General features: G+C 36.0%; 1 protein-coding gene across 2 annotated transcripts in view; it reads right to left on the bottom strand.

Moving 5' to 3' along the window:
- Window positions 1–22,005, bottom strand: part of LOC148955993 (uncharacterized) — a 215,707-nt gene extending 193,702 nt beyond the window's left edge. Inside the window, exons 1-4 of one of the 2 annotated variants that reach the window (XM_089093501.1) lie at window positions 21,952–22,003; window positions 13,054–13,235; window positions 9,718–9,951; window positions 6,514–6,696 (exon numbers count right to left, since the gene is read on the bottom strand). The gene's annotated coding sequence lies outside the window, so the exon portion shown is untranslated. Of the gene's footprint in view, window positions 1–6,513; window positions 6,697–9,717; window positions 9,952–13,053; window positions 13,236–21,951 lie in introns of both variants that reach the window. The other variant, XR_016142137.1, reaches the window with a different exon arrangement.
- Window positions 22,006–22,509: the final 504 nt, after the last annotated feature.

Below are 22,509 nucleotides of genomic sequence, written 5' to 3'. Positions count from 1 at the left end.
CTATAAAAAACCTTATATGACCCTAGGGCAAAACTTAAAACCCTTTCCCTGAGGGCTGTGCGGAAGTGTCCTCCTCAAAGACATATTTACTATTTTGAAATTAACTACGCTCAACAAAATGGCTATATCAACTTTTTAATGGGATTTGTTTTGAGAATGGATGGGCGTGGGGGGGGGGCTAGTTGCCCATCAATCACTTTCAACTATTAAAAAGGGCACTAGCCACTCCAATTTTCAATCGAATGAGCCCTTTTCGAACTTTCTACGACAACTCCTTCGATACGAAGTGCCCGGGTGTGAAGAATTTCGACTATGCTGAACAAAATGGTTATCTCAAAATTTTAATTGGGTGACTTCGGGAAGAAAATGAGCGCAAGAGGGAGCCCAGTTTCAGTCCAATTTTTTTTGTCACTTAAAAATGGCACTAGAACTTTTAATTTCCGCTCCCATAAGCCCTCTCACGACATTCTAGGACTACTGGATCGATAAGATAACTCCTGGGAAAAAAAACACGCATCCGTGATCTTTCTTCTGGCAAAAAATACAAAATTCCACATTTTTGCAGATAGGAGCTTGAAACCTATTCAGTATGGTTTTCACATACGCTGGATCTGATGGTTTGATTTTTATTAAGATTCTATTTCTTTTAGGGGGTGTTTCCCCCTTTTCCGAAAATAAGGCACATTTTTTCAGGCTTTTAACTTTTGATGGGTAAGACTAAACTTCATTAAACTTATATATTTGAAATCAGCATAAAAATCTAATTCTTTTGATGTATCTACTGGTATCAAAATTCCGTTTCTTAGAGTTTCTGTTACTATTGTGCCGGGTCGCTCCTTACTTACAGTTCGTTACCAAGAACTGTTTGATGCTCGTTAATATCCTCGCGAAAGTCAGAACTTTCATTTGGGTTTCTCTGTAGATTAATTTAGGTAAATAACACGGTGGTTGTCTTATAAATCGATAGAACTATGTTGAATCGGACAAAAGTCAATATCTCTAATATGTAGGTCAACATAGAATTATTGGTTCTGCTTGAATTATCATTTAGGGAATGGTTTAAGCTTCCAAAATCAAAAGCATTTTTTTAATATGAGATAAGTAGTTTTCCCGGATATTAGTTTTTCTGGGTGGGGAAATAGTTATCCACATAAATTTATTCTGCTTCTTTTTTCTTAGATTTTTTTTTTGTATTACTTAATTATAATTATCCATAGAAATTGCTTTTGTTCGTTGCTGGTCTAAATAGGTGCAAAAACGACAACATGACACCCAAGCTTATCACTGAAAATAAAAGAAAATGGAAACAGTGTCATATAGCTTACCCAGCAAAATCCTAAACCTAATTTTAAAAAATATTAATTTTACTTATCTATTTTGTTTTATTCTGCTTTATTTTGCGTCAAATAAAAAGTTCACATTTGTAAAAAAGTAACAGCTTTTGTTTACATTTTACTTTTATTTTTGCTGTAATTTTTTTTTTAATTTACTTCTTGTTCTTATTGTAATCCAAAGACAAATTAAGTAAATTAAACTGAGACCTTGGGGGGGGGGGGCTAGTTGCCCTCCAATCACTTTTGACTATTAAAAAGGGTACTAGCCCTTTGAATTTCCAATCGTATGAGCCTATTTTGAAGTTTCTACGACAACATCTTCTATAAAAACCTTATATGCCCCCCTGGCATAACTTAAAACCCTTGCCCTGAGAGTTTTGGGAGAGTCTCCTCCTCAAAAATGTATTTTCTATCTGGAAATCATCTACGCTGAACAAAATGGCTATCTCAAAATTTTGAATGGATGTGTTTGGGCGAATGATGGGCTTGGGGGGGGGGGGGGCTAGTTGCCCTCCAATCACTTTGGACTATAAAAAGGGCACTAGCCACTCCAATTTCCAATCGAGTGAGCCCTTTTCGAAGTTTCTAGGATAACTCCTTCGATACGAAGTGCCCAGGTACGGAGAAACAAAAAACAAAAAACAACACATTGTGCCCACATCGGTCTTTACTTAGGCAGCGCTAGCGCGCTGCCTATGAAAAGGTGGGCATGCGAGGGGGGTTAGTTACAGTCCAATCACTTTCAACTATTAAAAAGGGCACAAGTCCTTTGAATTTCCAATCGAATGAGCCTTTTTTTAAGTTTCTACGACAGCACCTCCAATAAAAACTTTATATGCCCCCAGGGCATAACTTAAAACCCTTGCCCCGAGGGTTGTGGGGGAGTGTCCTCCTCAAAAAGATGTTTTCTATCTGGAAATCAACTACGCTGAACAAAATGGCTATCTCAAAATTTTGATTGGATGTGTTTGGGAGAATGATGGGCGTGCGGGGGGGGGGGGGTTCTAGTTGCCCTCCAATCAATTTTGACTATTAAAAAGGGCACAAGCCCTTTGAATTTCCAATCAAATGAGCCTTTTTTGAAGTTTATATGACAACGCCTTCTATAAAAACCTTATATGCCCCCAGGCCATAACTTAAAACCCTTGCCCCAAGGGTTGTGGGGGAGTGTCTTCCTGAAAAACATATTTTCTATCTAGAAATCAACTACGCTGAACAAAATGGCTATCTCAAAATTTTGATTGGATGTGCTTGGGGGAATGATGGGCGCGGGGGGGGGGGGGTGCTAGTTGCCCTCAATCACTTTCGACTATTAAAAAGGGCACTAGCCCTTTGAATTTCCAATCGAATGAGCCTTTTTTAAGTTTCTACGACAGCGCCTTCTATAAAAATCTTATATGCCCCCAGGGCATAACTTTAAACCCTTGCCCCGAGGGTTGTGGGGGAGTGTCCTCCTCAAAAGATAATTTCTCTCTGGAAATCATCTACGCTGAACACAATGGCTATCTCAAAAATGTTGATTGGATGTGTTTGGGGGAATGATGGACGGGGGGGGGGGGGGGGGCTAGTTGCCCTCCAAGCAATTTTGACTATTAAAAAAGGCACTAGACCTTTGAATTCCCAATCGAATGAGCCTTTTTTGAAGTTTCTACAACAACTCCTTCTATAAAAACCTTATATGCCCCAGGGCATAACTTAAAACCTTTGCCCGAAGGGTTGTGGGGGAGTGTCCTCCTCAGAGATATTTTCTATCTAGAAATAAACTACGCTGAACAAAATGGCTATCGCAAAATTTTGATTGGATGTGTTTTGGGAAATAATAGGCGTGAGTGGGCTTGTTGTCCTTCAATCACTTTCGACTATTAAAAGGGCACTATCCCTTTGAATTTCTAATTGATATAGCCTGTTTTGAAGTTTCTACGACAATGCCTTCTATAAAAAACTTATATGCCCCCAGGGCATAACTTAAAACGCTTTCCCTGAGGGTTGTGAGGGAGTGTCCTCCTCAAAAAGATATTTTCTATATGGAAATCAACTACGCTGAACAAAATAGCGATCTCAAAATTTTGATTGGATGTGTTTGGGAGAATGATGGATGCGAGGAGGGGCTAGTTGCCCTCTAATCACTTTCGACTATTAAAAAAGGCACTAGCCCTTTTAATTTCCAATCAAATGAGACTTTTTTGAAGTTTCTACGACAACTCCTTCTATAAAAACCTTATATAGCCCCAGGGTATTACTTTAAACCCATGCCCTGAGGCTTTTGGGGAAGTGTCGCCCTTAAAGAGATATTTTCTATCTGAAAAACAATTACGCTGTAAAAAATTGCTATCTAAAAATTTTTATTGGATGTCTTTTGTGGATTTATGGGCGTGGGGGGGGGGGGCTAGTTGCCCTCCAATCACTTTTGACTATTAAAAAGGGCACTAGCTAGTCCAATTTCCAATCGAATGAGCCCTTTTTGAAGTTTCTACGACAACTCCTTCGATACGAAGTGCCCGGGTATGGAGAAAAAAGAAAAAACACATTGTGCCCACATCGTTCTTTACTTAGGCAGCGCTAGCGCGCTGCCCATGTAACGTTGTCGTAAAAACTTCAAAAAGGGCTCATTCGATTGGAAATTGAGAGGGCTTTTGTCCTTTTTAGCAGTCGAAAGTAATCGGAGGGAGAATCAACTCCCCCCCCCCCCACACATCGTTTCCCAAAACAATTTCGATCAACATTTTGATATAGCCATTTTGTTCAAAGCAGTTGAAAGGTCTGGAACTTATGTCTTTGAGGATGACAACCCTCACCCCAAAGCCCTCAGGACAAGGGTCGTAAGTTGCCCTTGGGGCATATAAGGTTTTTGTAGAAAGTTTTGTCGTAGAAGCTTCAAGAAGGACTCATTCAATTGGAAATTGAGAGGACTAGTGCCTTTTGTATTAGTCGAAAGTGATCAGAGGACTAATCTCCCCCCAAGCCCATCCTTTCCCCAAACACTTCCAATCAAAATTTCGAAATAGCCATTTTGTTCAACGTATTTAAAAGGTCTGGAAATTATGTCTTGGAGGATAAAAAAAAGCCCCCAGCCCTCAGGACAAGGGTTGTCAGTTATGCCCTGGGGGCGTATAAGGTTTTTATAGAAAGGATGGTCATATAAATTTCGGAGGTGGCTGATTGGATCGGTAATCAGACATTCTAGTGCTCTTTTTAAGAGTTAAAGTGATCGTAGGACAGCTATCCCCCCACCCACATACACGTCGTTTTGTCCCAAAATGCATCTAATAAAAACTTGGAGATAGCCATTCTATTCAATACAGTCTAAATATCGTGTAACAAGGCTTTTAAGGTTTAAACAAACCCGAAAAATTGGGGGAAAAGGTTGTAAGTTATACCCAGGGGATAATTAAGGTTTTTAAGGAAGGGATGGTTGTTTAACTTTAGACGAGGCTCAGTCTTTTTCCCTGAAAAAGACTATGTCAATATAAAACGAACAGAAATTAATTAAAAAACTTTTTTCACAAAATAAGTTTTTCAAAAAAAAAAAGAACTTCATTATATCAAAAATGAACAAAAATAGAATCAAATAATCTGAAAAAAAAAAGAAATTAAAATAAGTAAAACTCAAAACGAGCAGAAATTAATCTGAGTAGGGTTCTAAACCCTATGCTTTCTAAGGCCAGAATATAATTTGTACTTTACTGAAAAACATTCTTTTAAATGTTTTCGTTTTTATAACTTTAAGAAATCGAAATTAATTAAGATTTTAAGGAATAAATATCAGCATATGTATATTAAACTGACAATGCACATTTTTTTCAGTAAATTCATGCGATTTTTTTTTTAATGAAATGATAAATGTGAAATATTAACAAAACGCGTATTAAAGTTTGAAAACAAAACAAATTTTTGAAGATACTTTTTTTTACAATGCAGTTATCAAGCCTCACATTCAATATTGTTCTACGGTTTGGCAATCTAATTTCAAGACACATTTACAGAGACTAAACTCGGTTCACAATAAAGCACTTCAAATTTTAGGCCCAGCACCGAACAGACTATCCATGGCATCACTTTACAGACTATCTTGCACCGTTTTTTGTTTTAAATATTTTTCAGGAACACTCCCATCACCATTTAGAGGCTTATTCACACTAGCATCACAAATCCATAGTTTAAATACACGATCTTCATCAGACATTTACACACCCCCGACACCGACAGCTAGGTCGGAATTTTCTCCTAGAATTGCGTGTGCTAGAGAGTGGAATGCACTTCCGCAAGAGCTGAGGTCATATAGGTCTCTCGGCTCCTTTAAAAAGAATGTGAAAAAATATCTAAAAGATTAAAAATTTATTCACTAGATTTATTTTACTATTATTATGTTTAGAATTTTTCAATATTATTATTAATTATCATATTTTAGTTTGATACTTCAAGGGGTGTGAGCGGAGGAGAAGTTGTGTTAAATTTATTGTTATTTGATGGCAGTTCGGGGTGGAAATTGAAAAGGACAGGAGGCCACGCTGTATTTAGAGTGTGCAATTATTACGGGCCCAAACGTGCATCAATGCACAAGGAACTAAGTTAAGTGTATTTTTATATATATTTTTTTGAATTAAAACCCATATTGAACTGAACTGAACCAGCTATAGCTACATATCTCGGCCATTCCACTACATATGCCAGCTCATTTTGGCTGAATCTTGCCTGCAGCCAAGACAAGGTTACCAACCCCTATACCAAGCCAAACTTGATTGTACAAATAGAGCAAACTTAATCAAAGTGCGCCCTCCCCCATGGAAGGGGTGATAAAAAAAATTAAGAGGGGACTCGTTCAATTGAAAATCTGAAGTTCTTGTTTCTTTATTGAGAGTTAACAGTGATAAGGTTAAAGTAAGATACAAATTTTCACAAAAGATGCATGCTGAGAGTTATCTCAACAAAATTGCAAATATTGACACATTTTTTAAAACTACTATTAAAAACACTGTAAAATTCCAAGGTTTCTAAAAATGTATCAAGCAAATAATGATCGAACGCAAATGTAAATCTAATTAAGTACAAGTAGTTTAAATTTAAATAAACGGCCAAACTGTTTTAAAAAATAGAAAACACAAAAAAAAAGAAATTGGCGGCAACATTGGCAGTCAATCATCATTACAATTATTTATCCATGTCTCGGTTGAAGACTTACCACAATCAACAATACCGTCAGGGACATGTTCAAAAGATTTGGATACAGAACTTCTTTTCTTTGACGGAGATGCCAAAACTGGAGATAACCCACTAGAGGCCAATTGCAACAAAGTCTCTTTCGATTTTAGCTCAGGATTCCCACTGGTGTCTGCGGTGACTGAACAAGCTCTTTATACATCACCTAAAATTAAGTCTTTAAGCATGAGATTTACAAAAAATTTTGACCCAACTTTACATAATGGCTATTTTTTCTGGCCCAAAACAGCACAAACAATACCCATGTTGCAGCAAAATACAAAAATTAAAAGTAAATATTTCAGCATATGTGTGTCCTCTTTGTAGGGATGAGGACGAAGATTTGGACCATTTTCTCCGAAAGTGCCCGGTGCTCTCTGATTTAAGGGAAAATTACTTACATGGGATTGTTTTGCTGCTTCCAAATATCTTACAAAGTAGTATCCAACCACAATATTTCGTATTGGTGCGTACATAGAGAAGGGATTAAAAAGAAGGAAATGTTTTTACAATTATTTATTATTAATTATATGGAATTAAAGTTATTTTTTTTGGTATTTTACCAGAAGGTATTTTTGCAATGTATTCATGTTAATGTGTGTTTGTAATTTGCTCTTTTGTAATTTTTCTATTTTCATATTTTTTGTGTGTATATGGCTCTTGGGCTTTTTGAAATACACGATCTATCTATCTATCTATCTATGATAAATTTTAAAATACCGGAAAAAACGGGCATTTTTCATGTCTTGCCCTCTGGCCTTAGAGAAAAACCGACTACCAGAGCGGATTAAAGTCCAATTTGATCCTGCTATCTCCAGACTAATGCCCTTCCCTGAAACACCATAATTATTAGGGATGTTAGTGTAATTTCGTAAAATGCTACCTGTTTTGCCACTACACCCAGGTAAAATCCTGCTAGATCGAAATTCAACTCAAGTCAGATTCTATCTATCTAAACCCAGATCCCTCCCATAAAATCCCATAGTTATTAGGAATTTTACATTGCTTCCAAAGAAAATGATTATTTTTCCTCCTCCCTCTAGGGGAAAACTACAGGAGATCTGGTTGTCTCAGTGAATTTAAGTCCTGTTGGAACCTAGCTATCTCCATAGCCAGGCCCATCCCCTCAGATGTCGTAATTATTAGAATTTTTGCATAATAGCCAGTGAAGCTAGATGCCCCCTCCTGCTGCCTAGAAAAGAACGCCACGAAATCCGGATGCCGGGAGGGTTCAACTCCTGTGATAACCTAAATTTCTCCGAAATATATGCCCCTCCCCCCAAATATCCTAATCATCTGATTGATATTTGCTCGGCAGCCTGATTCAAACGTCGTCCAACGAAAAACATATTACTATCTGGGCAGATATTCAGTTCGTTTCTATCGCGGATGGGGATTGAAACCTCCATTCAGCCCATACTTAATTGGCCCATTAGTCTTTGAATGTAACATTGGAAAATTAAGTCGTCTAATGGAATCTAATGGAATTAATGAACCAGTTCCTTTAAAAATAAAGCAAAGAAATTTTTTAACAATCTAATTAATGGTAGTAACCGTAAAACGAGACAAGACATCCACCCCATTAAGCTTCAATTTGTTCTGCCATCTGCAACTTTCCCTCAAAGCATCAATTTTGGCGTCTTTTTTCCTAAAACACTTTTTTTCAGAGCAACAAAAAGCGACACTATTGCTTAAAAACAAAAGCGTTAATGCGTTGTTTACACAACTAAAATAATAATATGCCCGTTTAATGGTTGACCACTTCTAAAGGAAATATGCTAATAAAATAAAAATAGTACCATTAGATGCCTTATTTTATGCTCTTTCAAAAAATCGCAGTCGCTTCAACAGTGCACCCCACTCTGATGGTTCAAAATGTAGCCCTAGGGTATGTAAAATAGCCTTATACCATATTTCATTACATTTTTATCTAGATTCTTAGATAATTTCAAATAATACATATCCACCATTCTGTTATTATGACTTAAGCGAGTCTAGATTTCATCGAGTCGAGAATCCAAAAATGGGTAAAATAGATAACGTGTCACAAGATACAAAAGAACGGAGAAATATATTATTTGGGCTATATATGGGGCGATCAGGGGGGGGGGGGGGGGTGCGCTGTCGCAAACGTGAATATGATATTTGGAAAGAGCATAAAATAAGGAATCTAATGGTAATATTTTATTTTATTAGCATGCTTCTTTTTGAAGTGGAAAAGTATTTGGATTTTTGGATATGAAGATAGATATAAAGATATTTATGGTATTTGGAAAGAGCATAAAATAAGGAATCTAATGTTAATACTTTATTTTATTAGGATGTTTTTTTGAAGTGGTCAATCACTAAATCGGTGCCAATAATATAACTATTAATTGTTTTGAAAGAGATTAAGGTTAAGTGGCCTCATGGTATCAAGAACCGACTGTACTGAAAGTAAAAATAGAAAAAAGAACTGATCAAATCTTACTGCATTGATTACATAATTAGAGCAAATTATATGACTATTGGTAATCCTGAAGGAGATTAAGGCATGGTCTCGTTTTATGATGAACCGAATTTAGCAAAAGTAGAAGGAAGAGAATCAAATATTACAGCGTTGATTAACCGACTAGGCCAAATAAAGTGACTATTAGTAGTTTCAAAGGAGATTAAGGCGTAACCCGTAGTATTACTAACCAGCTTTACTGGAAGCTAGCTGTGCCATCCTAGCCAACTGGTTAGCGTGCTAGACCCAATATCCCTTGTCTGTAAGGACAAGGGTTGGAGTTCTGACGTTGCTGGTTATTTCGTTTGAAACAGGGGTCAGCAGTGTGACTCTGCAAGCTCAGCCAGTCAACTCACCTCCAAATGGGTACCGAGCAAAATCTGGGGGAGGGGGGGAAACATGGGAAGCGTCGGATTATTTGCCGCCAACCATGAATAGGACTCCCGGCCAAAGGCATAGAATAAGGAGATCAGTGCCTGCACTACGCAAATAATTGGTCAGCAAGTGAAAAAGTTTTTAAGTTTACTGGAAGAAGAAAAAAAAGAACAAAAGAGTCAAATTTGACTGCATTGATTACCCGACCAGTATAAATAAAGCGTCCATTATTTGTTTTGAAGAAGACCAAGGAACATTCTTGTGGCAACACGAACAAACTTGCTAAAAGTTGAAAATAAAATAAAATTTTACTGCAGTGATTACCCAGTTAGAGCAAAGAGATAATGGTTGTTTTGAAGGACGTTAAGGCGTAGTCCCATGGCATCGCAAACCAGTTTTACCGGAAGTAGGAAAAAGAAAAATAGGAATCTCTTCAAAGACAAATATTTTCGAGTCAGCAGAGTATTCCATTTGAACTGACGCCCTGAACCATTCCATTTTCACCTTCTTCACATTAGGTGGTAGACTTGATGGTGCTATTGAGTTTTTTGCAATGATCTGGAACACAATAAACATAACATCAATAAACAGAATAGAGATAAAAATGAATTGAGGTGCATTTAAGGCGCTTTAATATGCAAAAAGATAAACTTAAAATCACTAAACAGAAGAGAGAAAAAATGAATTGAGGTGCTTTTGAGGTGTTTTAATCTACAACAAGATAAACATAAAAGCAGTAAACAGAAGAGAGAAAAAATAAAATCAGGTGCTTTGATCTACAACAAGATAAACATAAAATCAATACACACAAAAGAAATAAATCTAAATTGAAATGCTTTTGAGGTGAAAATAAACATAAAATCAATAAACAGAAGAGAAACCAAATTTTAATTTATATTTGAGTTGCTTTGATCTGCAATAAGATAAACATAAAATCAACATACAGAAGAGAAAAAACGGTGATTTCGTATAGAAAAAGAAAAAAGAAATAAAATATATTGATGATTTATTAAAATAAATAGTGGTTGATGAATTTTCAGTCCTGTTATTAAATGCTCCGAAGATTGTAGGGGTAAATAATAACATTCACCCAAAAGGCAATAAGCGTTAGGATGGGAGGGATCGCGAACCCCTCCATCAAATAACCCAATTTAAAACATTTATTTTTCGCCTCATTAACAACCGGGCCGAGGGAGCAAATTAAAGAGAAAAATGTATAATTTCCAGACGTTGTAAGACGTCTCACCAACAAAACAGTTCGAAGTTAAATATGAACAAACGCAAGAGGGCCTTACTCTACTTCCCTTATCGAAGCCTCTTGACATTCCTACATTGCTTCCTGAAGTCGTTCATGTTTGCATGTTTTTTTGTTTCTTATGTTTTCAAAAATTTGCGCAGCCATGAAAGAAGCTCCAGCATTCATACTTGAGGTAAGTCCGATGGGTAAATTCACGTTCAATATTCGATGTATAAATCTAGATTCGATATTCGATGTATAAATCCAAGATCATTGATTCAAAACTTATAATCCTAAATATCCAGAAATTAGGAACTCGCTTAGAAAATGTTGAACATCAGTTATTAACATGAGAGGGTTTCATGGCTTTCTTGGTATCCTTAATCTTATGTAGCATACAGTAAAAAAAGGTTGTATTTTAAGACTATTATTTTTGGTATAGCTATTTCTTATAGCCACCTCCTTTGATTCCTGACCTTTTAACTTACTTATTAACTGTACAAAAAATGTGATTCAATCCTGCTTTCTATGGCTATTATGAGACAAAGGATGAGATGGCTGGGACAGGTTCTGCGGATTAAGGATGACAGATTACCAAAGATTGTCCTGAGCAGGGTTGCCACCGTCCGGGATTAATCCCGGTTTTCCGGGATTTTTTTTTGTGGTCCCGGATTTTCTTCGTGTCTGGGATTTTCGGGACTGTTTGTAAGAAAACCGGAATTTTTTGCTAAAAACCGGAATTTTCTTTATGAAAGAGATTTTCAACAATTTTGGCTGATTTTTCTGTACTGTATCATGAATATTCTCGGTTTTTGTTTGTTCCCTCTGAATTTGCGCTATTACACTAAGGCAATGATTTTTTTGCTCGGAATTTGACCTTTGAAAATTCGACTACAATGTAATGACGAGCGGAGAATTCAAAACAAAAACATTTGCTTGAGTACTTGACATCATTTTATGAGTCTCAAATGTATTCCAAAATCTAGAGCAGTGGAAGCAATAAATGACATCAGAAAACTATAGATTTGTTACCTTCATTTCTCAAATAATTTACCTATATTTCCTTTCACTATTCTAACTTTTCTAACCTTTAACTACTGATATAAAATCCAAATTAAAAAAAAGAAAAAAAACTTCCTACTACTATCAGATACATTACCTATTTTTTGGGAGCCCTGAACTGGGGTCTTGAGGAGGGAGTTGCACCTCCTGCCCCATAGCAAATTATGCCTCTGGGTAAGTTTCTATCTTATTCCTACTAGAATCAAGATATGGAAAATATTTCATTGTAAGTATCTTTCTATGCCTCAAAATTATGCTCAGTAGAGCTCAGTTCCAGTGTCTTTTTATTTTAGTTTTTGCAAATGACATCATGTACTATGTTATTAGATCATATAAGCATTTCCGTAAAAACAAAAGAAAAAATATAAAGAAAAATCATATTACACAAGAACAAACAACTACAAAACACAACAAGTACTTCAATAGCCCAAAGAGCTTATGTTTGAACATCCATCCCTTCCCCCTCCAAAGGACAATGACCTTTGATTATCTTAAATATACATGATAAACATGATAGACTTGAATTTGTGTTATAAATATAAAATGAAACTTTAATATACATGCCCCACACAGATCAACTCCTTGGTATTTTGAGCATCATAACTTTGCTAAATGCTGATCAATAGGTTTCAAAGAATTAGGAAAAGAGGTGTGAAATTTGAAAACCAAGGAATTATAGTATGGCTTAAATTCCTACAAAGTTCACTAGAATTGAGTTTTCAAAACTTAAGAATAAAAAAAAAAATGAAGGAAAATGTTTATATTCAAGGTGAAAATAGGTATGGGCCTAAATCTATCTTCCATATAATTATTTAAACCTTATAAATGGGGAAGAGTAGAAACAAGAACTTGAAAACATTTACCCAAGCCATACTTTAGGCTCTGAATGTTCTGTTCTTCTAATACTACCTTAATACTGCTTAAGATAAATAAAAAATAATTTCATCATCTTTATTTAACCCCATTCAATGAATCGACCAGAAAAGCTTACTTATTAAGACAGCAATGTCAATTAATAGTCAATTAGAATGCAACACCCTTTCATAGAAATTTTCCACTCCTGGTACATTTACCAATCTTCAGACAGCTTCACTAACTATTAGGAATAATTTTAATTTTGTTTTTCTCATATGTAAGAAATAATTTTACAGACCTTTAAACCATTAGATATAAATTGGGATTGAGCATAAGTATGAGGCTGCTGAGGCATGAAATACTTTTCTTGTTCTTTGGTTGGGCAAACAATCTATTTTGGAATGGTTTTACTTTTATAACACAAAGATTAATAAAGTTCATCAAAGTTCAGTGCCCTCTGGAGGAAGGAGTGAAGGCAGAAGCTTCAAAACATCTTCCCAGCTCACCTTCTGGATGCACTCCTGAAGGCTTCAATCACCTAACTTGATTACTGTCAATGATAGCAAAAAGTACTTAAACTGGAACAACAAAGCTGTTCTCTTTTCCAAATCAACAAAGTTGTATAAATGACCCATTGCTTTTTATACCCCAATATTTAGGGAAATTGTGATGGTATTGCTTGACACACCTGGAATAAATATTAAAAGGCACATCAAATTGTACGTTTTTATATATCTGGCCTAGTAATTTAAGAATCTTAAATGTTTGCCACTAAAAGATGAATGCATCACCCAATACACCTTTTAGGGATGATTCTGGTAACCCTGCATGGAAATTCTTTCTCAAAATGAATTGCTACAATAGTAAGTCAGGGAATTGACAACCTCTGGTAGATTACCCCTCCTCCTCTACTGGAACCAGATATAGGGCTAGGCTATATACAAACTGAGAAAATGTGGAAGGAATCCTGAAAATTTGATCAATGAAACTTTCTGCATATTATTAAGTAAGAAGTTTGTTATTGTAAAATTGTCTTGTGGGGCTTTATATCCAGTCTAGGGCTATTATAGGGCCACAAAGGGGGAATGGGGTAAAATTGTATTTCTTTAGAAGATGAGTTTAGAAGGAGAAGTGAATGCTACTATTCTTTTTGTTATTATAGCGTTTCCTTCTCATAGGTGATCTTCATACAGAATAAGCTTGATTCCAAATATACAAAGGACCAAAGTTATAAACACTAGGAAAAGTTTTCAAATTTTGAAAATGAAAACTACCTTGATGCAACTATGACTTATTAGCCCACTTTTACCATTACTGCTTCATTTTAACACACCCCCTCTTCCCCTGATGCTTAAACATACACATCATTTTATTATTCCCCTTAAATATACAAGTATTATATATAGTCTATTACCAATGAGCTAATACTGCTCAAGCACTGAAGAAAAGTGCATTGTAAAATATAATAGGAATTATATAAAGCGAGACAATTATTTATTAATCAGAGAGATGGAAAGAACCATTTGAAGGGGGGAGTAACCAGGGCATCTGTCCCAATACAGTATCTGGGGGGGGGGGGGCGACTGGCTTGTTGCCCACTTTGATCAAATTTTTCACATTGATTCTGCTTGTGATTCTGCTCCAAATTGATGATGGTGATGCATTTATTTAAAGTGAAATAAATTTTCACTGCCAAAGATAACTGAAATAAATAAGGACCCAGTGCTTGAATTCTAGATGGCTGTATATCAATTTGTTAAGCCTGCTTTATTAAATTAAAGTACATTGAATATAAACTTTCTTACTGTTCCTAAATTAGAGTACTCTTTATTTAACCATGTTCCAGCTGTTTTTCAAAGTTTAAACTTTGTTGCCATTTTGGACTTTTGAACATCTCTAAGAAAGCAACAGACTAAAGTTTTTAAGAGGCAGATATTATGCCATTGCGGAGTGTTAAACACCAGAGAGAAAGTCCAAAGAAAAATGTGAATAAATGTGTGTTATGTAGCCTTGACCTTAGTGAAGATCTAATGTGCTAAATTGTGACAAATGGATGTGTTGCAGTTGCCTAAGTATAATCAATAATCAGCATAATCTCCTAAACAAGATGAAAGATAAAATTGGCTTCAAGTGGACTTGTCCTCAGTGCAAGGTATCCAAACCTGTACTTCCAACACCTATCCTGCCTGCAGTCATTATTCAGGACATTACAAAGGTAATTTCCCAAGCTACGTCCAGCTTACAAGCAAGCCTGGCAAATACAATTGTTCAATCTGAAAGTGCTTAGAGCAGAACTTAGTGCTATAAGAGACAAGGTGAACAGTGTAGAGGCAGCCCTATCATCTAAGTGAAGCACTGCTGAAACTAAGCATATTGTACAGGAAGAGCTGAGGGTTTTGAGTGTGAATCTCCAGCAGTTGTTTGAGACAGATGTGCATCCAATTATCCATGCCAAAAGTTTCCTTTGAAGCAAGTAAGGGGTTGCATGCGCCCCTATTAGTAATGTCTGACATCAAAACATGCATTGGAACAAGCAAATCACCAAACACTCCCCTACCACTTTTATTTATGGCGTCTTCTTTCCAACTCAAGAAACAAATCCTGAAAGAATCATTTGATAGAAAAGAGGATATCCAGTTCTGCCATGACTGCTCAAAGCAGGACCATGAAAAGTATAAACAGCTTGTTGAATAGTTAAAGGAACAAACCACAGCTGGTGAACAAAACCTTGCCATACATGATGGATCATTACAAAAAAAAATCAACTGACTAAAGTCTGTTCAAAGTCAAGTAGTAATAAGTAGGATGATTCCCATTTCAAAGTCCCCAGTTATTTTGTCATCTCAAATTTTAATTTGCCAGGATGCAGGCATGGTACAATGGTGCTCATAAAGGCATGCTAAAGCACCCAACAGTTTAGTGTGCCCTGTGATTCATATTATGTTAAGGCAGTGTGGTTTGGCCTTCATGATAATGAAAATATGGTTGTAACTAGAGTAGGCTGCATGTACAGAAGTCCATCTGCCCCAGATCACCTTGAAACTGAAAGAGCAATAGCTAAAATGTTTTATAATGGAGTTATGAATTTCAAAGGTAATATAATGGTTGCTAGTGACTTCAATTTCCCAACTCCTGTTTAGAGATGGATTGCCATTTGATTCTTCCCAGCTGAATCCATTTGTCAACTGCCTTCATGACCTGTCTCAATCCCAGACAGTTGAAAAACCTACTATGCAGCAATTGTCCCACAAACCCACTTCCTTGATTTTATCTTCCTTAGAAACAAAGAGCAGCTAAAGAACACAAGTTACCAGCCCTTGCTTGGCAAAAGTGATCACATAATCATTGAAGTCAATCTAGCCTTCCACAAGATCACAAATGAATACAAAAAAGAACCTACAACAACTATGCAGAAATCACAGAAAGGTTGAGCAACATGGACTGGGAGAGTTGACTACAATGGAGTGTGAATATAAAATGGTTCAATTTCTGAGAGAAGTTGCCTAAGCTCCAGGTAATATACACATCAACAAAATGATACTGAAGCCCAACCCACTCCCTTATATGACTCCTCAGATATGTAGAGAATGAAACCAGAAAAGTATCATTATAATAAATTTGCAAAGGCTCAAAATAAACTTTGCAATCTTACTCAAAATTCTCTATTCAAAATTCAAGTCCAAGCTTGTGGAAGATACTAAGAAAAATCCAAAGAGGTTCTGGAACTATGTGTCTAGCAAAGATCACAGTAGATAATCAGTGTAGACTCTGAAGACAACAAACAGGACAATAACTACTGACCTGCAAAAAATTGCCAAGTTACTAAATGGACAATTTGCATCAACTTTTACTAAAAAGCCATACAGCCCCTCTCTCCCACTGCAACTTCTGTTGTACCCAACCCATGCCACCTTTTACCCCAGAATCTGTCAAGAAAAGACTTGAGGCACGAGATACTAATAAGTCTACAGGACCAGACAACATTCATCCAAGGCTTCTGAAGGAATTGGCAAATGAAAACTGTTCACCACTCTTTCAAATATTTTGGAAATCCATTGAATTAAAGCTGGTACCTGTAGACTGGAAGAACACACAGATCACCCCAATATTCAAAAAGGTGACAGGGCAAAGGCAGAGAATTATCAGTCCATCAAATTGACTTTAGGCTGTAACCAAAACCCTGGAGCATGTAGTCAATGCAGAAATCTTGCCACATCTCCTGTCCAACAGCATTCTGGCCCTGACCCAGCATGGTTTCCTCCTGGGTAAGTCAGTAGACACTAACTTGCTTGAGACATATAATATCATTACTGACCTCCTTGACAAGGGAATACCAGTGGATTTGATACTACTTGATCTTGCCAAAGCATTTGTGAAGGTACTACTCAAACAACTTAAGACAGAGTTATCAGCTGTTGGCATCCATACTGACAGGGTTGAATGGATAATAAATTTCTTGACAGATCAGAAGCAGCAGGACTGGCTTTTTATGAATAATGGCAACAAAGTCTTTTAGCTACCATGTGAAGTTGTCATAGGAGTCCCTCAGTGAATTATTTTGAGTCCTACCCTCTTTCTCATTTACAGCAATGATATGACAAAGTAAGTCAACAATGACAACAGATTCTACACTGATGATTCCAATCTTTATGAACCAACAGACCAACAAAGCATACAGTCCAATCTCCTGCAAATCCAAACCTGGGCAAATGATTGGCTGTCAGAGTTTAACATTACAAAGTACAGCACCCTCCACTTTGGCAACAACAACCTATGCCATAAATAAATGATACTTGACAAGGGGTCACATTCTCACATTCAGCTGCAGACTAATCATGATGAAAGAGATTTAAGTGTTATAGTTGATGACTAACTTAAATTCCATGAACACTGGCTATCAGCAGTATCAAGAGCAAACTCTAGTCTTGGTTTGCTCAAACAGACAACCACCAGCTGCTCTTGGTCCATCTTCTTGGGGCTGTTGTCAGGCCTATTCTGGATTTTGGGATGTGCCTTACCTCTCCCTCCTATAAGAATGATCCTAGCCTAGTCACAGGTGTTCAAAGGTGTGCCACAAAATGCATGAATGGTCTGCAAAACATAACATACAATAAGAGGTTAGAGCATCTACAACTCAAAACACTTGCCTTCAGATGCAAGCATGGTGGCATGATGCTGACATACAAATATATTAGCCAATCAAACAATACTCTCTTCACAAAACATGCAAGTCAGCACAATACAAGAGGCCATTTGGAAAAAAAAAAAAATTCCTAAACACACTGTGAAGACAAATCCAGCAAAACTATTTTGTTGATTGTGTCATTAATGACTGGAATAGCCTTCAAGATAAAACAGGGACTGAGCCCAGAACTGCATCCTACAAGTCCAGACTTGACAAAGAATGGAGCAACAAGCCATGGAAATATGAGTGGGACTGTTTGTCCCATTCAGGCACCAACTGATTACTCATGCAAGTTTTTCACAAGAGTGCATTGCTATAAGGTTGATGCCACTTGTCATTCCCAACCATCTTGCAAACTCTATCCAAAGTTTCTGTTGTGCAGCAGTGTCAACTCTAAACCACTGGAGAATGTTTCTTGTGGATCATACCTCCCTTGTGGTCACTGTTACTGAGTGGACTTAAATTGCATCTCTCTAGTAAATCCCTCTTATAATGTGTCACTGTGCTCTTAACACAGTGGCATTACATTGTCATCATTGACATGGAGCAAAACAGATTCAGTATGGACCTCAATATTGCTCTGAAGTGCTAATTAAGGTAATTTGATAATCCTGAATAACAGGATTCAGCATTGAAATACATCAGAGAAAACACAGCCCTTTGATGGAACTCTAAACATATACCACCTCAAAACTAATTGATATACAGTTACAACAAGTACTCATTTCTAAGAAAAGTTGTCTTGACCTCAAAGCTTATCATGGACTCATTTAATGTTCAGAGTGTAAAACTAAGGATTCCTTGATAGTTTTCAAAAGATAGCAGCTACTTTGACAGACTTATGATACTAAGCACTATTTGTCAGATTTTTTGTAAAATGAAAAGTTTCACATTACTAAAAAGGATAATTGATGCAAGAGGGCAGGCAATTAGTTACGGTAAAATTCTAGGTTAGCAACTTTTTGCTATTAGCATTTTTTTAATCACAAGGAAGTCAAGGTTTTTCTGAATTCCACATTATATTATGTCTCCTTCTGGAGATCTGCTATTCTGCCACTTTACCAAGGAATGTACCTCAATTCTATCTGCTAGGGGTTTTTCTATATTAGTAATAGCATGGTTTCTATAGATGTAGTCAATCCTGGCAAACCTACCATAGGTCAGCCCTATTCCTTGCCTAGAGGAGAGATAACTCATTAATGTGTAACTGTCTCAATTTTAGGATTGAGAAAGAAGCCCAGGGTATCCTGCAACCACTCTGGGCCTAAACTCAAATTGGGAAACAATTTAGCCTCATTATGGATACATAAAAACAGACATTGAGTTGGCTGGCCCTTAGTAGACAAGTTAAAATAATCGCATTACATAATATGGTCCATAAATTTATCCATAAGAAGGTGGAGTGAAGCAATATACCTTTACTCTTTAGAGTAGACATTCAAAAAGTAATTATTTGTGATTGTTTTATGGTAGCTTTCAAATCTTTTTAAGTTTACTTTAAATGGTTCTATTGTCTCAAGCATTTCTAAATATCAAATTGAGGACAGTTCAAGGCTAAATGTAGAAAAAAATGTCTTTTGTTTTCTAATGTTTGCAAAAAAATATTTACTCAAGGTTTTAGAAACAAAATTCAAAAAATTTCAAGTAGGCTAGGACTTCTTCATAGACAAGCATTTTATTTTACACAGATTTGTGACTGAGTTAAATTTGGAAGGTCTTATAATATTTAACTATAATTAAAGTAGACATAACTTAATGCAGTTTTTGTGTTCTTTCCAAATATGCAACAGCAAAATCCAAATTGAACCTGTAGTGACACCTTGATCTTTATTGGAAAAGTGGTACCTCAAATTCAGAAAACTACCTAAGTACAATCACAAATAATAATTTAACTTATTCTTACAAGTATACAGCTTGATTTTGTCCCTTCTTTGCAATGGATAAAAATAGAGTATACACTAGCCTATTTATTCACATAATATTTTTCAATAGCTCAACACTTTTTCTTGTCTAAATGTAAGAAAAAAACTTACTATAAAAACCAGAATTTCACCTTGAATCCAAATATGGCATTTGTTTCTTTTGCCAATTCAATTTTAAACCCTTTACAAGCACTCAAAAGATGAAACATTTTTTTATTTTATATATGGCTTATATAGGCTACCTGTGTTAGTGTCAATCTTGTTAAAACCAGTTTACCCATAAATTAAATCAATTGTGACATAATTGAGAATAAATTAACACATAGGAAATAAATATTATGGGCTGTAAGTTTGGGTAAAGTTAAAACTGAATTTGGAACAGAAATGAATGTCATATTTGGATTAAGGGTGAACTTTTTGTTCTAAGGATAAGTTTCTTTGGTACTCTTTTATTAACTGGACTCTTTTAGCACTCTTTTATCTAGTGTATATGGAATGTCAAACTTGAGACACAACAGTTACCAGGAAAAATACATGAGAAATACCCAATCATAAAACAGTTGTTAAAGTGGAATTGAGTGAAATGGGTGATTTAAAATGAATGTTAAAATTAAATTTGGGATTTGCCAAAGACAGCAAGAGGCAGTTGAATTTTTACAGGTTAGTTTAGGTTATATAATATATGGTATGCTTTAATTAACTGCTGATCCTTAAAAAAAAGAAAAAAAAAACAGAACTTTGCCCACCACCCCCCCACCCCTAATGTGCAAATATATAGCCCAAATTTGTTTCTAAACTTTTATATATTCATCCTATTTTATTTCATTAGCATTAACCAAACTAGCACTATATAAAAGAGTCTGGTTAATAGAAGAGTGCCATTTCTTCTTAGCTATCTGAATAGCCTACTCTTAATATATAAATTGACTGTCTAGCCTAGGAGAAGGAACTTTACCAATTTAAAAAGTAAACCAGGCCTATGTGATAGAATTCTGGTTTAAGAGCTTCTTGCTAAAATAGAATTTAATTAAAACAAGGAGCTTAATACCTATGCTCAGCTGGCTTACAATTTATATGGTGTTAGATTTATAAATTTTCTTTAGGCTATTTAGAAAAATAATTGGTGTAGGGGGAAAAATTCTAGCCTATTAAAATAACAAGTAGCCTAGCCTATTTATTCACTTAATTTTCTATGCTTTTTTTGATCCTTTAATTTAGTTAACAATTTATCAAAAGAACTGAAAATTCTATTTATTGATAGTCTACAATTGAAGTTAGGCCTATATATTTAACCCTTAGGGAGGAAAGGTTAACACTATTTCTAATTTAAATGAATGAAAATTTGGATTAAGGATCAAATTTCAGTCAATATATACCAAATCATATTATTGAGTTTCAAATAAAGTGAATACACCATTCAATGTCTTTTTTTATGCTGATCATGAATATAATAAGCATTTCAATCGGAAATGAATTTCAGCCCCTTCCCCTATATAGGCTATACCTAACCTAACCCTGAATTGACATTTATCGGGGGGGGGGGCTGAAATATAATTCAGAGAGAAATGGTAGTAATATTTTTAAAAGGCATAAAAAAAAGTAATAGAATGGTGTATTCAATTTAGTCCTAACTAAATAATATGATTTGGTATTTATTGACCCAAATTTCAATTAGGTCTATAAAGTTAGCCTAGCTAAGGCTACTTCTTACCCATCTTGATTTTCAACTCATCAAAAAATTTATGAAAATTAAAAACAGAATTTTTTTCAGAATTCAGGTAGCCTAGGTATCAATCTGACATGTAGCTTAGGCCTATTTAATCTTTAAAGCCTTAGAAATGTCAAAAGGTTAGACACAGTAGCTAAACGAGGTAAATTTCTACCAAATCATATTATTGACTTACGCATAGAGTGAATAGGCCTATATAGCCTAGGGGGAGGGGCTGAAATTCATTTCCGATAGAAATGATTATTATATTTGTAATCAGTATAAAAAAAGGCATCAAATGGTGTAGGCCTATTCACTTTATTCCTAACTCAATAATATGATTTGGTAGAAATTTACCCTAAATGATACCTTTCTTGGCTACATTTTTAGCCTTAGATACATTCACTTAATTTCCAAGTAAGCAAGGAGCCCCTAAACTAGAATTCTACCTAATAGGCCTGGTCTGCTTTATGAACTAGCCTAGTAAAAATCTCTTCAGTTAGCCTAGCCTTGGACTATATCAACATCTATGTTACATTAGGAACACCAAAGATAGCTCAATAAAAGCTTAAAAAAAATGGGCTTTTACATCTACTTTCGATATTGGACCTTGCTTGAGGCCCAAACAGACAATGGGTTTTTTAAATCTTTATATTCTTTTCTTTCTGAACTATTTGATGAATGATGATTTGAGCCGCGTTTTCAGGCTCAGTGGGTTCGAACACGGGTTGTCCTCGTCTAGTTTCAAGTTTCTAGTTTTTCGTCTAGTTTTGTCAAGTTTCAGCGGGTTCGAAGCTTCAACTCCGTGTTTGATGCACTAGATGCACTGCTGCACAACGCTTGATGCGCTAGACGCGAACAACCCGTGTTTAAAGACCGGTTGTTCACGGATCAGCAGGTTCGAACACGGGTTGTTCTCGTCGAGTGCATTAAGCGTTGTGCGTCTGTGAATCTTGTGTATCAAACACGGGGTTGAAGCTTCGAACTCGCTGAAACTAGACAAAACTAGACGAAAAACTAGAAACTTGAAACTAGACGAGGACAACCCGTGTTCGAACCCGCTGAGCCTGAAAACGCGGCTTTGTATTCTGTATGGGTGACCAGGGTTGCCAGAAAGTCAAACAAAAACAAGCCCAAGCCTTTGAAA

This window comes from Artemia sp. Qi Xiang Cuo, chromosome 1 (genome assembly GCF_049724085.1).
Source record: "Artemia sp. Qi Xiang Cuo chromosome 1, ASM4972408v1, whole genome shotgun sequence".
NCBI classification, from domain to species: domain Eukaryota; kingdom Metazoa; phylum Arthropoda; class Branchiopoda; order Anostraca; family Artemiidae; genus Artemia; species Artemia sp. Qi Xiang Cuo.
Note: the sequence above shows the minus strand (reverse complement) of the source record. Positions and strands in the feature narration are given on the sequence as shown.